At 33.6% G+C, this 13,073-nt stretch overlaps 1 long non-coding RNA gene across 1 annotated transcript; it reads right to left on the bottom strand.

Annotated features, from left to right (window-relative positions):
• Positions 1-10,629: 10,629 nt before the first annotated feature.
• On the bottom strand, positions 10,630-12,521 carry LOC121223816 (uncharacterized). The gene is made up of 3 exons (XR_005921230.1): positions 12,454-12,521; positions 11,904-11,985; positions 10,630-10,884 (listed from the first exon to the last, which is right to left on the bottom strand). It is a non-coding gene; the product is annotated as an uncharacterized lncRNA (long non-coding RNA).
• Between the last annotated feature and the right edge of the window lie 552 nt (positions 12,522-13,073).

Genomic DNA, 13,073 nt, shown 5'->3' with positions numbered 1-13,073 from the left:
TCCCCTTGCCTTTATCCTCTAGAAGGTCAAAAATGCCCTCCTTGAACCCCATTCGCCACCACCGAATACGACACACTTTGAAACGCATGTCATAATCAAAAAGATATACACATTACAAAAACCCATTGCACTCATTAGTTTTTCCAAAAAGTTCCATTCGACCCTATCATAGGCTTTACTCATACCCAGTTTTAAAGCAAAAGATCATGTCGATCCCCTCTTCTTCTTCTTCTTCTTCTTAATCGAATGTAGAATCTCATAAGCTACGAAATATTATCTAATTTGCCTTACAGACATAAAGGCCCATGGCGTTTCATCAATACAATCATTCATAACCCTTCTAAATCTGTTCATAATTACTTTTGAAACCACTTTATAAATAACATTACACATGCTAATGGGCTTAAATTGTCCCATATTCTTTGGTGATGTTGTCTTCGGAATAAAAACAATGCTCCTACCATTAATTTCTTCAACATCACGTTGACCATTCAATACTGCCAGGCAAAAATCCTCAACATTGGCCCCTACCACGTACTAGAATTTTTGATAAAAATGTAGGGAAACCGTCCTTTCCTGATCCCTTCAAGGGAGCCATAGTTCTAACCGCCTCAACCACTTCATCTGTTTTAAACTCAGCCATTAACTCCTCATTTTAAACCACCGAAACACACACATGAATACCCGAAAGCAAACGCTCACAATCATCTACAGGCCTAGTGGAAAATAAATCCTTAAAATAATTCGTAGCAAACCTTATCATCTCATCATGGCTACTTACCATCCCCTATTCCCATTCTCTAAACCTTTAATCTTCTTTATCTTCTTTTGACTCGAAGCAAAACTATGGAAAAAAGAAGTATTGCGATCCCCTAACTGAATCCAGTTCGCCCTAACTCTTTACTCCCAAAATAACTCTTCTATATCGGCTTCCAAGTTTAAGGCTAACTTCACATCAGTAATCTCAACTAATACCACATCATAATGATCTTCAGTATACAATTCATTGAGTCTACTACTCAAATCCTTCATTCGCCTATGTCTGTCAACTTTCACCTTTTTAGCTCAATTGTTCAATTCTATTCCTAACTCCTCAAGCTTTTCCAGAATCTCTCTATCAGTCAAACTCCACCATCTTTTAAGATTATCTTCAAAACCTTTCTCCAAAACCCAATTGGCATTGAATCGAAAAACCTCATTCCTCAACCCAGACTCAACCCTCCTATCGCGTCTTGTATCCACAAGCACCAGGCAATGATCTGAAAAACTATGATGTAGGTGGCTAACAGAAATCTCTGAAAAACGCTCCCACCAAACAAGATCAGCTACCCTTCTATCCAATCACTTATATTATTATCTTGTAGGCGCCCTCTCTCTCATGTGAATCACTGACTTGAGAAACCAAGATCGTTTGAAGCACAATCATCCAGAACCTCCCTAAAAACAATCATTTGTCACTCCTCCCTAAGTCGTCCACCTTGTTCTTCAAAGGAATAACAGACCTCATTAAAATCCCCCAACATCAACCACAACAAACTTGACTCTTGTTTCAAATGTCCCAACAACCTCCACGACTCCTTTCAGTTTTGTTCCACTAGGGAACCATAAAATCTCGTAAACCTCCATTTTGCCTCTCCCGCTTCCTCCTCTACCTCCACATCAATATAAGAACTAGAAAAAATTCGTAGTATAATAATCAAGCCTTCCACCCAACCCAAAGATAAACCCCCATTCGTTCCTATCGCATCCATATCAATACCATTTATGAACCCGCATTTTCGTCGTATCTGTTCCATCCTTCTCGTACTGAAGTTGGGGCTAAACTTGCCTCAATTTGTTCTTAAGACGTCTAACAGTCTGCAGTTGCCCCAAACCAAGGATATTCCAGCTTAGTATTTTCATTGTGTCTGGTCGTCTTGCCTCTTGGCAATCGCCGATATAAAATGGGCTCTCCCCACTGGTCGTTACTCGTGAACTATTATTGAATTCTCCATCCCCTAGTGTTATAATCCCCCATCTCATTCCGAAGTCTCTTCTTGCCACCAACATTCTCAACAGGTATCTCCTCCCCTATCATGCTCCATGTCCAAATGCTCCCGCAACTAATCCCCACAACCATCAACCCTTAGAATATTTCCCCCTGACCGTTCCAAATTAATCCCCAACATAGGATCCCTCTTAATTCCAGTATCCCATCGACCATTTATCCCAGACTCGTAAAACAAAATCCATTTTCCCTCCACTAGGATCAGCCCCCTCTTATCACTATTTTCCACCAACCATACACTACTCATTGCTGCAGCTCTTCTCAATTGCGCTCAAACTGATAAATCCCACCCCAGCTCAACAGACTCCTCCTTTCTTGACATACAGAGTTGACAGAAAGAATCATTATGCCCCAAATGAGCGCAAAAGAAACAGAACAAAGTCAATTTTTCATACCTAAAGTAAACATAAGTGTGGCTACTTGACGCGAATATAATTTTCTTCTTCATTTTCATTGGTCTCCTGACATCCAATTAGACCCTAAGTCTAAGATAATTACGCATCCCTCGACTTAAACTCTTCGAATCATACTCCAAAAAATTACTCATAAAATTTCTAAACTATCACGCCATAACTTCTAAGAATAATCCCATAGGTAGATCATACACCTGAACCCAAAAACTCACATATAACAAAGGAACCTTCACCGAGTCCTCCCTCATCTCTAGCCTATGAAACACCAACAAATGGTTATTAAAAGTCCAGTGAGCCCCATTAATCACTCGTTCCAGATCTATCCTATGAAAGAACTTAAACAAAAAATGTTTGTCTCCTAGATCCGAAATCTGAACGCCTTTAACAAGATGCCAAACATTCACGATGGTGCTCTTCATAGCCGAAAAGTGAACTATACTTGCTGTCAGAAAATAGCCGACAACGCTAAATTCAGACACCATCGATTGTAAACCAACCTCCGTGGGTACCCCCAAACCCTCTTCCTCCCTATCATCCAACGATAAATCTGCCAACTCATGTTCCATATCAGACAAAAACCCCAAAAAAACCAACGATGAGCCTGTCGAAAACTACCGTCGCTGTCAAGAAACACAAAAATAAATCTCAAAACAAAACCCTAGTCATGCTAGTAAAGTAGAGAAAATCGTGCTAGTAAAGCAGAGTTCTTTTAATTTTGAAGTGTCTTTTTGACTGCTTTGTTAAGTTTTCTTGTTGCTACATTCTTTTAAGTATTGTTTAGAGAGTTTATATTGATTGTAAACTAATGTATTTAGGAAAGTTATTTGTAACAATCTGAGCCATTGTTGGAGTTACAAATATCAATTATTGTAAGAATAAGTTGCGCTTTAAGCTTTAGCCAATAGGTATTCAGTTGGATTGTTGAATAAAATTATAAGATCATTTGTAAGATTATTGATGTAAACTGCCTTAACAAATATCGGTGTTTGATTCCCCCCTTTCCTTACTATTTGTTTTACCTTGTTAAAAATTTATTTTGTCCCAACTTCTATTCCAACAGAAGATTGAAAGAAATTATTTTGAACGCGTACAAATCAAAGACTTTTTCAATATAAAAATTGAAAAAAATTATAAATTACAAAAAAAAATTATAAATTGTAAAAAAAATATAAAAATTATAAAATTATTAAAAATTATGTAAAAGAGTTTGCATAGTTCACTAATGTGCCGTATAAATAATTTATTGAAGTGAAAAGGTTTAGGTTCCCTAGTGACGACACTGTGTAACATGACGTTGATGCTCATATTGATATTGATGATATTGAAAAGTTGATTAATCTAAAACATAAATCCATAAAAAATATAATTTGTTATATTTCATATAATTTTTTATAATTTTTTATAATTTTCTAAAATTCTATATTTGTCATTTTTAATAATTTTCTAGTATTTTTATATTTTTTATAATTTTTAAAAAATCTCTTTATTTTAATTTTCCAAAATTCTAATTTATTTTAATAATTATATATATTTTTTAAATTTTATGTTTTTAAAAATTTTAAGGGAAATTACCAAATTTTGCCACATGGCACAGCCATAGTGTGCCACATGGTGAAGTTAACAGATGTTAGAGGTTCACCTGAAAATTGGTTTTTCGAGGGCTAATTAATTGTTTATATTCAATTAAGAGTTCAATTAAGTGTTGTTTTCAATTGAGAGCTCAATTGATTATTGATTTTTTTATAGAAGCTTTTTGATATATTAAGCTTAATTTTTTTATATTTTTAATTATTATAATTTTTTAAAATTCTATTTTCTATTTTTTTTAAATTTTTTATATTTTTGTAAATTTTTTTATAACTTTTAGAAATTCTATTTTTATTTTTTTTGAAAAATATAAATTTTTATAATTGTAGAAAATTTAAAAGAAAATTTTTTAATATATCTTTTATGTTTTTTTAGGCAATTTTAAAGGAAATTATCCATTTTTGCCATGTGAAAAAACTTCGGCGTGCCACTTGACGAAGTTAATGAATATCAAGGGCTTACATGAAAATTTGGCATTCGAGAGCTTAATTGATTGCTTATATTCGATTAAGCACTCAATTGAGTGTTGTTTTCGATTGAATACTCAATTAATTATTAAATTATTTTGTATGAGCTTTTTGATATATTAAACCAAATTTAAAATATATTAACTTCTAACAAATTCAAAAACTAAATATATTAACTTCTAACAAATTCTAAAACTTCAAAAACATATAAAAATTATAAAAAAATTTGAAAAAAGAGAGTTAAACTTTAGGAAAATTTAAATAAAAAATTCAATTTATATAACTTTAAAGATTTAAAAAAATATATGTTTTTTTATAAAAATTCAAAAAAAAATTAAAAAATTAATTTAAAAATTAATTGGTAAATCTTCAAAGGCGGAACCGAGGTCAGAAAAGACCCAATGGAAGCAGATGTTGGCCAGGCTTTGGTTTTACAGTCGACTACATTAGGAGTGTCAACGGAGATAATGGTTGAACATACAAGTGATCTACCAGACTCGACCATGGTAAAATTTAAACAAGCAGAAATACAAGATGGTCAATTAGCTTTGTTAGCGCAGAAAGGGGGGGCTCGTTCTATGGGTGAATGATTCTTCAAATTTTATTGTTTAATGATATCTATAACCTGGAGTTGTAGAGGGGTGGGTAACAGTCCCTTTTTACATAATTATAAAGATTTGGTGTTCCGTGAAACATTGAATGTTCTTTCTTTACTTGAGACGAAAGATAGTTCAAGATCGGGATCGCGTTTAGCAAGGAAGTTGGGTTTCAATGGCTTCTTCGAGGTACCAAGATTGGTTTTTCGTGGTGGATTAATTATTCTTTAGCATAAAAATAGATTGGATTTAGTGGTCAAGAACTCTATGGAATAGGTTATTCGTTGCGAGGTTAAGGAGGGTTATAATGTGTGGTTTCATCATTTGCTTATCTACAACCTTCTTTTGAGGCAAAAAATTTCTTTTGGGAACATTTACGTTCCTTTGCAAGCCACTTGTTCCTCTCATTAGGTGGTTTCAGGTGATTTTAACTATTTTACTTCCTTAGATGAACGCTGTGGAGGGCTAGGTGATTGTTTTAAGCGCATGCTGCAATTTAGGGATCAGTGGAGTGAATGTAACCTTTTAGATGCTGACTTTTCTGATTCAAAGTTTACGTGGGTTCGTAAGTTGCATAGGAGAATTATGTTGGGGCTTTGTAAGAACAAAAGAAGAAAAATAGGACACAAGACAAGGTAGCAAGATACAAGAAAAAAAATTTACTTACTCACAAATGTGTAGCAATGGATCTTATGGCTGATAGCTCATTTTTGCTTACTCATTCAATAAGAAAACAATACATTTATAATCAAAATACATCACCAAATACTATCTACTACCACTAATCATACTTTAAAACAAGTAAAACTTAACTTGCACACAAGCTGATTATGTCAATCAACACCTAAAAACATCAAAACAATACCAACTTAGTTCATTTTCAACTAGGTAACTTAACAAAGTAACTAAAGAACCTTGCTGTTACAGTAAGCATACGTGCTATAGCATGTTTACAAGCTGCATGCACTTAACCAAAAAAATAAAAGCAGCATGGTTGGCCATTTTCAACACTCCTCCTTAGACTCCATGCTGCAAATACCAATCATTCACCAAGTTTTTTGAACTTGGCAATCCTTAGATGCTTTGTTTCAATCTAACTCTGCTAAAGCAATTTATTTTCAACCTTGGCTTCATTCTAAACCAAATCTGACTTACACACTTGACTATCCCAGTCTTTTGTGCCAAAAATTTGTTCATCAAATGGGGTTTTCTCCTCCTTCACAGCCTTGGTTGGCAACTTACCTTCAAACACATCTTGCATTGTTTTTTTGTTCATTACAGTCCTGTTTCTTCTTGCACATACTCCCTCCTACTGTGGAGTGTCTTCATGCACATACTCCATCAACTTCTCCTTCAGCTTATCCCAAGCTTGTTTGGGAGTCTCACAAGGTGAGTTGTTGTTGTCTTTTTTACAAGCAGCCCTCGAAGATGACAGGCTTTAACAGCTTTTTGTCTTTCTTAACAAGCAACAGAAGCAAAAACAAGCCCTCAAAGACTTGGGCTCATGATACCATTTGTTAGGGTCATTAGGACATAGAACAAGGAAGCAAGATGCATGATATATTTTTACTTGCTCACAATCTAGTAGCAATGGAACTTATGGCTGATATCTCATTTTTGCTTACTCATTCAATAAGAAAACAATACATTTATAATCAAAATAGATCACCAAATACTACCTACTACCACTAATTATACTTTGAAACAAGTAAAAATTAACTTGCACACAAGCTGATTATGTCAATCAGCACCTAAAAACATCAAAACAATACCAACTTAGTTCATTTTCAACTAAGTAACTTAACAAAGTAACTAAACAACCTTGTTGTTGCAGCAAGCAACATGTTGTAGCATGTTTACAAGCTGCATGCACTTAACCAAGAATATAACAACAGCATGGGTGGCCATTTTCAACAAATTATTTTACAAGAACGTCTTGATAGGGTTCTTATTAATATTGTTCTAGCTCAATGCTTTCATGAGTTATATGTTTTTAATCTTTCTCGGTTATTTTTTGACCATCATCCAATACTTCTCAATACTGATGTAAGGGGCATCCCACCAAAAGATAAACATCTTTCTAGATTTGAAGTTGCATGGTTAACTCATGATAAACTCCTGATAGTTTTTTTTATCAATGGTGGCGAGAAGATGCTGGTTCGATGATAGAAGATGTTAAGGGTGCTATGAGGATGATTAAAGAATAGAAAGAGACTAATTTTAGGAATATTTTTCGAAGGAAGAAGACCTTAATTAAACGGTTGAATGGTATTCAAAACTCTTCACTTTATTTGTTTTTTCTGGCTCTTCAAGAGTTAGAAAAAGAACTGAATAAGGAATATCAGCAAGTGTTAATTCAAGAAAATTTATTATAGTTCCAAAAATCTAGGCTTGATTGGATAGTTCATTGCGAAAGAAATATTGAGTTCTTCCATTTTTCTACCATTATTTGTCGAAATCGAAGTAGAACAAGAGGTCTTTTGATTAAGGGACAATGGGTGTCCAATTCTAAGACCATCCATGAGCACATTGTGGATTTCTTTAAGTACCTCTTTAGGGGCATGAGGGTGAGTCTTTTGCATGATAATTATTCCTTGTATTGTTCCTAATTTACTGTCGAAGAGTGTAAGAATTTGACCGCAAAAGTTAGTATGAAGGAAGTTAAATCAATGTTGTTTTTTTATGAAAGCCCTTAAAGCCCCGGGACCGAATGGCATCCAACTATTTTTTTATAGCATCATGAGATACAATTAAAGATATTCTCTTTCAATTTGTGCGGGAGGCCTTTTCTACAAGTAAGTTCGATGAAAAAATTTTGAAGGTATTTCTTGTCCTTATCCTTAAGGTTATTGATGCTGATAACATGAATCTGTTTTTCCCTATCAGTCTGTTTAACAGTTCTTATAAGGTGCTTTCTAAAGTATTGGTTAACAGAATACGTCCTATTTTGAAACGTGTTATTGGAACCTTCCAGAAAAGTTTTTTGGCAGGACGAAGTACTCTGGATAATATCTTGATTACTTAAGAAGTGGTTCATTCGATGATGTGTTTGCAAAGACAACAGGGGGCTATGATATTCAAAATTGATTTACACAAAGTATATGATAGTGTGAGTTAGGTTGTTTTTTACAAGAGACTTTGGTGGATTTCCGAGTGCTTAGGGGTATTGTAGAACTCATAATGTTTTGTGTATGCTCGAGTAAAATATCATCTATTTGTAATGGTTAATGATTGGATGAATTTCAACTTATGAGGGGTTTGCATAAAGGAAACCCTCTTTCGTCATATTTATTTATCCTTGCAATAGAAAAGTTGTCCCATATGATATTGAAATGAGAAGTCAATTGTTCTTGGACAACCTTTCAAAATTTTTAGGCAAGGATTGACTTTGTCCAATGTTTTCTTTGCCGACAACTTGCTACTTTTTGCAAAGGCAAAAGAGACACAGGTGCTAGTGGTAAAAGATTGTCTTCAAGAGTTTAGCTTAGTGTCGGGTCTAATTGTTAATTTGGAGAAGTCTAAGCTCTTTATCTTGCCTGATATCCATGCAACAATCACTTCCCATTTAAGTCAAATATGCGGCATTCGTCTAACCGATGACTTAGGCAAATATCTAGGGGTGCCCTTATTCATAAAAGAGCCTCCAAGGAGATGTACTTTTACATTATTGATCGGGTAATGAAAAAGCTCGAAGATTGGAAAGGTAAAAAATTTTCACCTGTTGGAAGGAGAATATTTATACAATTTACAACGAGTGTTATTCCATTATATATAATGCAATCGGCTCTCCTACCTATCTTAGTGTGTAATCAATTAGATTGTACAAATAATTTTTTTTATTACGAGGTTCTGTCGAAACCTTACGGAATCACTTGGTGAGTTGGTTGCAAGTTTGTTGCTTAAAGGAGAAAGGTGGTTTAAGGTTGCGACAAGCTCGATAGAATAATCTAGCCATGTTATTAAAGGCTAGTTGGAATCTCTTTAACAAGAAGAATTCCTTGTGGTGTAATGTTTTTAGGAATAAATATGTGAATGATGCATCCTTTATAAAGGTGGAACAAATGTCAAATGCTTTTTCTACTTGGCGTGGGGTTTTTAAGATGCGACCCATTATCAAATCTGGCTACAAATAGAGAATAGGAGATGGTCAACAGGTTCATTTTTGGAGTGATTGGTGGGTAGACGATGCTCCTTTGTCGCGACAATATCAAAATAATGAGTGGGAACATCGAACGAACAAGTTCTTGGAGTATATTGTTAGTAATAGACAATGAGATTTGTCCGTGGTTGAAAATGACCTTGATTCGCCATCTTTATTAAATATTGTTATTGTTCCTTTACCGATTTCTACTATTGAAATTCAACCTAATGTTTGTTGTTGGGGTCTTGACAGTGATGGTCAATTCTCAGTAGGTTATGCCTATCACATGCTAGTTTCGACATCTTCTACTCTAGTTGCTAATGTTAATTTTGCATGGATTTGGAGGTTACAATGTCCAAAATGACTTTGTTTCTTTATTTGGTTGGCTAATTTGAATCGCCTTAATACTAATCAAATTCGTGTGTTTAAAAATATGGTTGCCAACAAAGGAACCTTGGATGGATCTTTAGGTCACTACTTGGCAGACTGATTTCTTCTTTGTTTCATTTCATGTTTGGCTACAATGAAACAACTAAGTGCCAAGTAAAGTTTAATTCACCTTAGGTGTTTTATTTATTCCTATTATATGGGGATTTTGGAAAAGTAGAATAATTTTGTCTTCCAAGGGAAAAATCCAACAGGTTTGCGAGTGTTGCAATATGCTCAGAAGTTTGCTATGGACATATTTGCTGCCATGAGTGTTGTTACGCCAAGGTTAGTTCGAGGACTACATTGGATGAAATGGACAAAAATGCATCAAGGAAGTTACATACTCAACACATATAGGGCTGTAAAATCTTGCTCATGCTTAGCTTCAGCTGGGGGTCTTATACGAGATAGCGAAGCTCACAGGATTGGAAGATTTATGGTGAATATTAAAATAACAGACAACCTACAGGCAGAGTTATGGGGGTTCGAGTTGGTCTTTGTCTCACAAAATCCTTGGGGATTCGTCGGCTTGTGGTGGAGTTAGATGCGCTACTGGTGGTATAGTTCCTTGATGACCTTTTGAGAACAGTCATCATTTAGGTACTTTGATTAAAGATAGTTGTAACTTGATAAATGAAGAATGAGTGACTGAGGTTACACACATTCATTGTGAAGGAAATAGTTGCGAGGACCACTTGGCGAATTTAGCTCAAAACATTAATGTAACACCCTATAACCTCAAATCGTCGCCGAAATCGGGTTACAAGGCATTATCATATATCTTGGATAATTTACAAAAAAAAATTTAATAAATAACAAACATATATAATCATAAATTCATATAAATTCTTACTAATTGACTTCATTTTCATTTTCATTTTTTTTTAATTTGAATATAACCCCTTTATAACTATTGAACCTTCCCTGCAAATTTCAAATTTCAACCAATGCATTTATATACTCAATTATACCAAAATACCCTTTATCAAAGTGCACCCAAAATGAACATAACACATAATGTTTCCATTCTAAACTAAACATTTCCAACTCAAGCCATATCACATAGCTTGATCAAACCCAAAAATTCATACCAAAAACTAACTATACATGCCATATTTACATTAATTGCATGAGGTCCAAAAGTACCAAAAATCGTTTTGATAGTGTGATAGCCAATCTCCGACCTTGTCCAAAATCGAGCTAGCTTTCGAATATATAGAACATAAGAAAATGAATTAAGTAAGCACTAAGCTTAGTAAGCCGTATAATATAGAATTAAAATTTTCCAATTTAATATCTAAGCATTAAAACAATTAAAATCAATTCATTTGTCCACAAAGTTTATTCACATCACCATCCAAGAGTTAGTCATATAGCCAAATATATCATGTCGTCCCTATAATTCATATATTCATAAAACAACAATCCATGTAAATCATGTATTTCATGTAACTTTTAAATCATGTAAATCATATAACATTTGTATCAATTCTTTCCTATTCGTATAACCTGCAATTCATCGGTAATAACAGAAATTTATCCGTAACTTATACATATCAACGGTAATTCATCCATGTAATTACATAGCTTATTCATATAATCAGTAACATTAATTATGCCTGTTGAACCTATTAGAACATCGAGGGATACACGGGTGATACACTATAAGTGTATTTATCAGAAATTCGTCAATTCGTTGTCATTTTCGCTCTTTCGAGCCATGATCGGTAAGCTCATTCCGAGCTGATAAACGGTAAGCTCTATTGAGCTGAAACGGTAAGCTTCGTAGAGCTGAAACGGTAAGCTCATACGAGCTGTGGTGAGTCCGCAACAAATGCAGGAGCTCGACCAAACGATAATCCTAGTGACAAATCACTCGTATCCGACAATTTTCTAAAGTTCAAACGGGCTCAGTATTATCCAATTTCATCAATTAAGCAATGAAAAATCAATAACTCAATTTCTCAATTCATATGTATATATATATCTAATATTATTAAGTACATACATTTAAATACTCAAAATTTCATATTCAATGCCTATCATGCCAAATCTATATAACATATATAGTATTTGTAACATTTCATTTGCATTCATGTAAACAGTAATATAATAGTATACCGGTAATTTAAAATTCAAGTATATCATTCATTCAACTTACATACATTCATTTTTGGACAATTACAAATATTTAATAATTCAATTCTAGCTACACGAACTTACCTCGTATTTGCTCGAATACTTTCGTCTACCCGTCTAACTTTTGTTTCCCCCGATCAAGTTCCAGTATTTGTTTATCTTTGATCTATATAAATTCAAATTTAACTCATTTATTCACCAAATCAATCAATTCAATCCATATAAATATATTTTGGCATTTTTACAAAATAGCCTTCATATTTTTCACATTTTGACACTTTAGTTCCTAATTCACAAATACACAAAATATACGAAATTTCTTTATACGTATTCTTAGCCGAATAATATATATCTTCTAATCAGCCCATATTTTCATTTATTTCACATTTCTAACATAATATTTCTATTTTTTTAAATCCCTAAAGCTCATTTTGTCAAAATTTACTTTATAAAACTTGTATATATTTCAATACCCATCAATAATCTAGCATAATACTTCAAAATATACTAGTATTCAACAATGGCATATTTCAAAATCATCAAAATTTTCAGAAATTGAGGTACGGACTAGCTAGAATACAAAACAACGATCTCAAAAACGTAAAAATTATTAAAAACGGAATAAAAACCATACCCTAATTGAAAATCTAAGCTTGGCCGAATGTAAAAGCCATGACTTTGGCTTTCTAAACTTTAAAATCGTGCAGAAGGAAAAATGACTGCCACTTTCTGTTTTGTTTTTACTTTAAATCAATGTTAATAACCATTTTACCAAATTAACCTTAATGAAATAAAAGCATAATTCACATGTTTTAAGGTCATTTATGACCAGCACCACTATCATTGGTCCAATAACATAATAAGGACTCATTCAACTTATCAGCAAATAATTACTCTTAACTTATAGCGTGCTACTTTTACAATTTACGCGATTAAGTCCTTTTTATCAAATTAAGTATTTAAACGGTAAAATTTCTTAACGAAATTTTTATACTATAATTCCATCATGCTGTAGAACTTATTAAAATAATATAATAAATATTTTTACTCGGTTAAGTGGTCCCGAGACCACTGTTCCGATCAGACTCAAAAACAGGTTATTACAATTAAGAGAGGTTTGGTTCGTCTTGAGACGTCGCTGACAAGTCTTAAACCCTTACTCCATAGCAACGCTTGCGGAGAGGGGGTAATTCGAATTTAGTTTTCTTGTTTCATTCTTTTTGTACCAAAAAAAAGTTTTTAACGTTTATATTT

Source organism: Gossypium hirsutum, chromosome D11 (assembly GCF_007990345.1).
Source record: "Gossypium hirsutum isolate 1008001.06 chromosome D11, Gossypium_hirsutum_v2.1, whole genome shotgun sequence".
Lineage (NCBI taxonomy): Eukaryota > Viridiplantae > Streptophyta > Magnoliopsida > Malvales > Malvaceae > Gossypium > Gossypium hirsutum.
The sequence above is the reverse complement of the archived record's forward strand: the minus strand, read 5'-3'. Positions and strand labels throughout refer to the sequence as shown.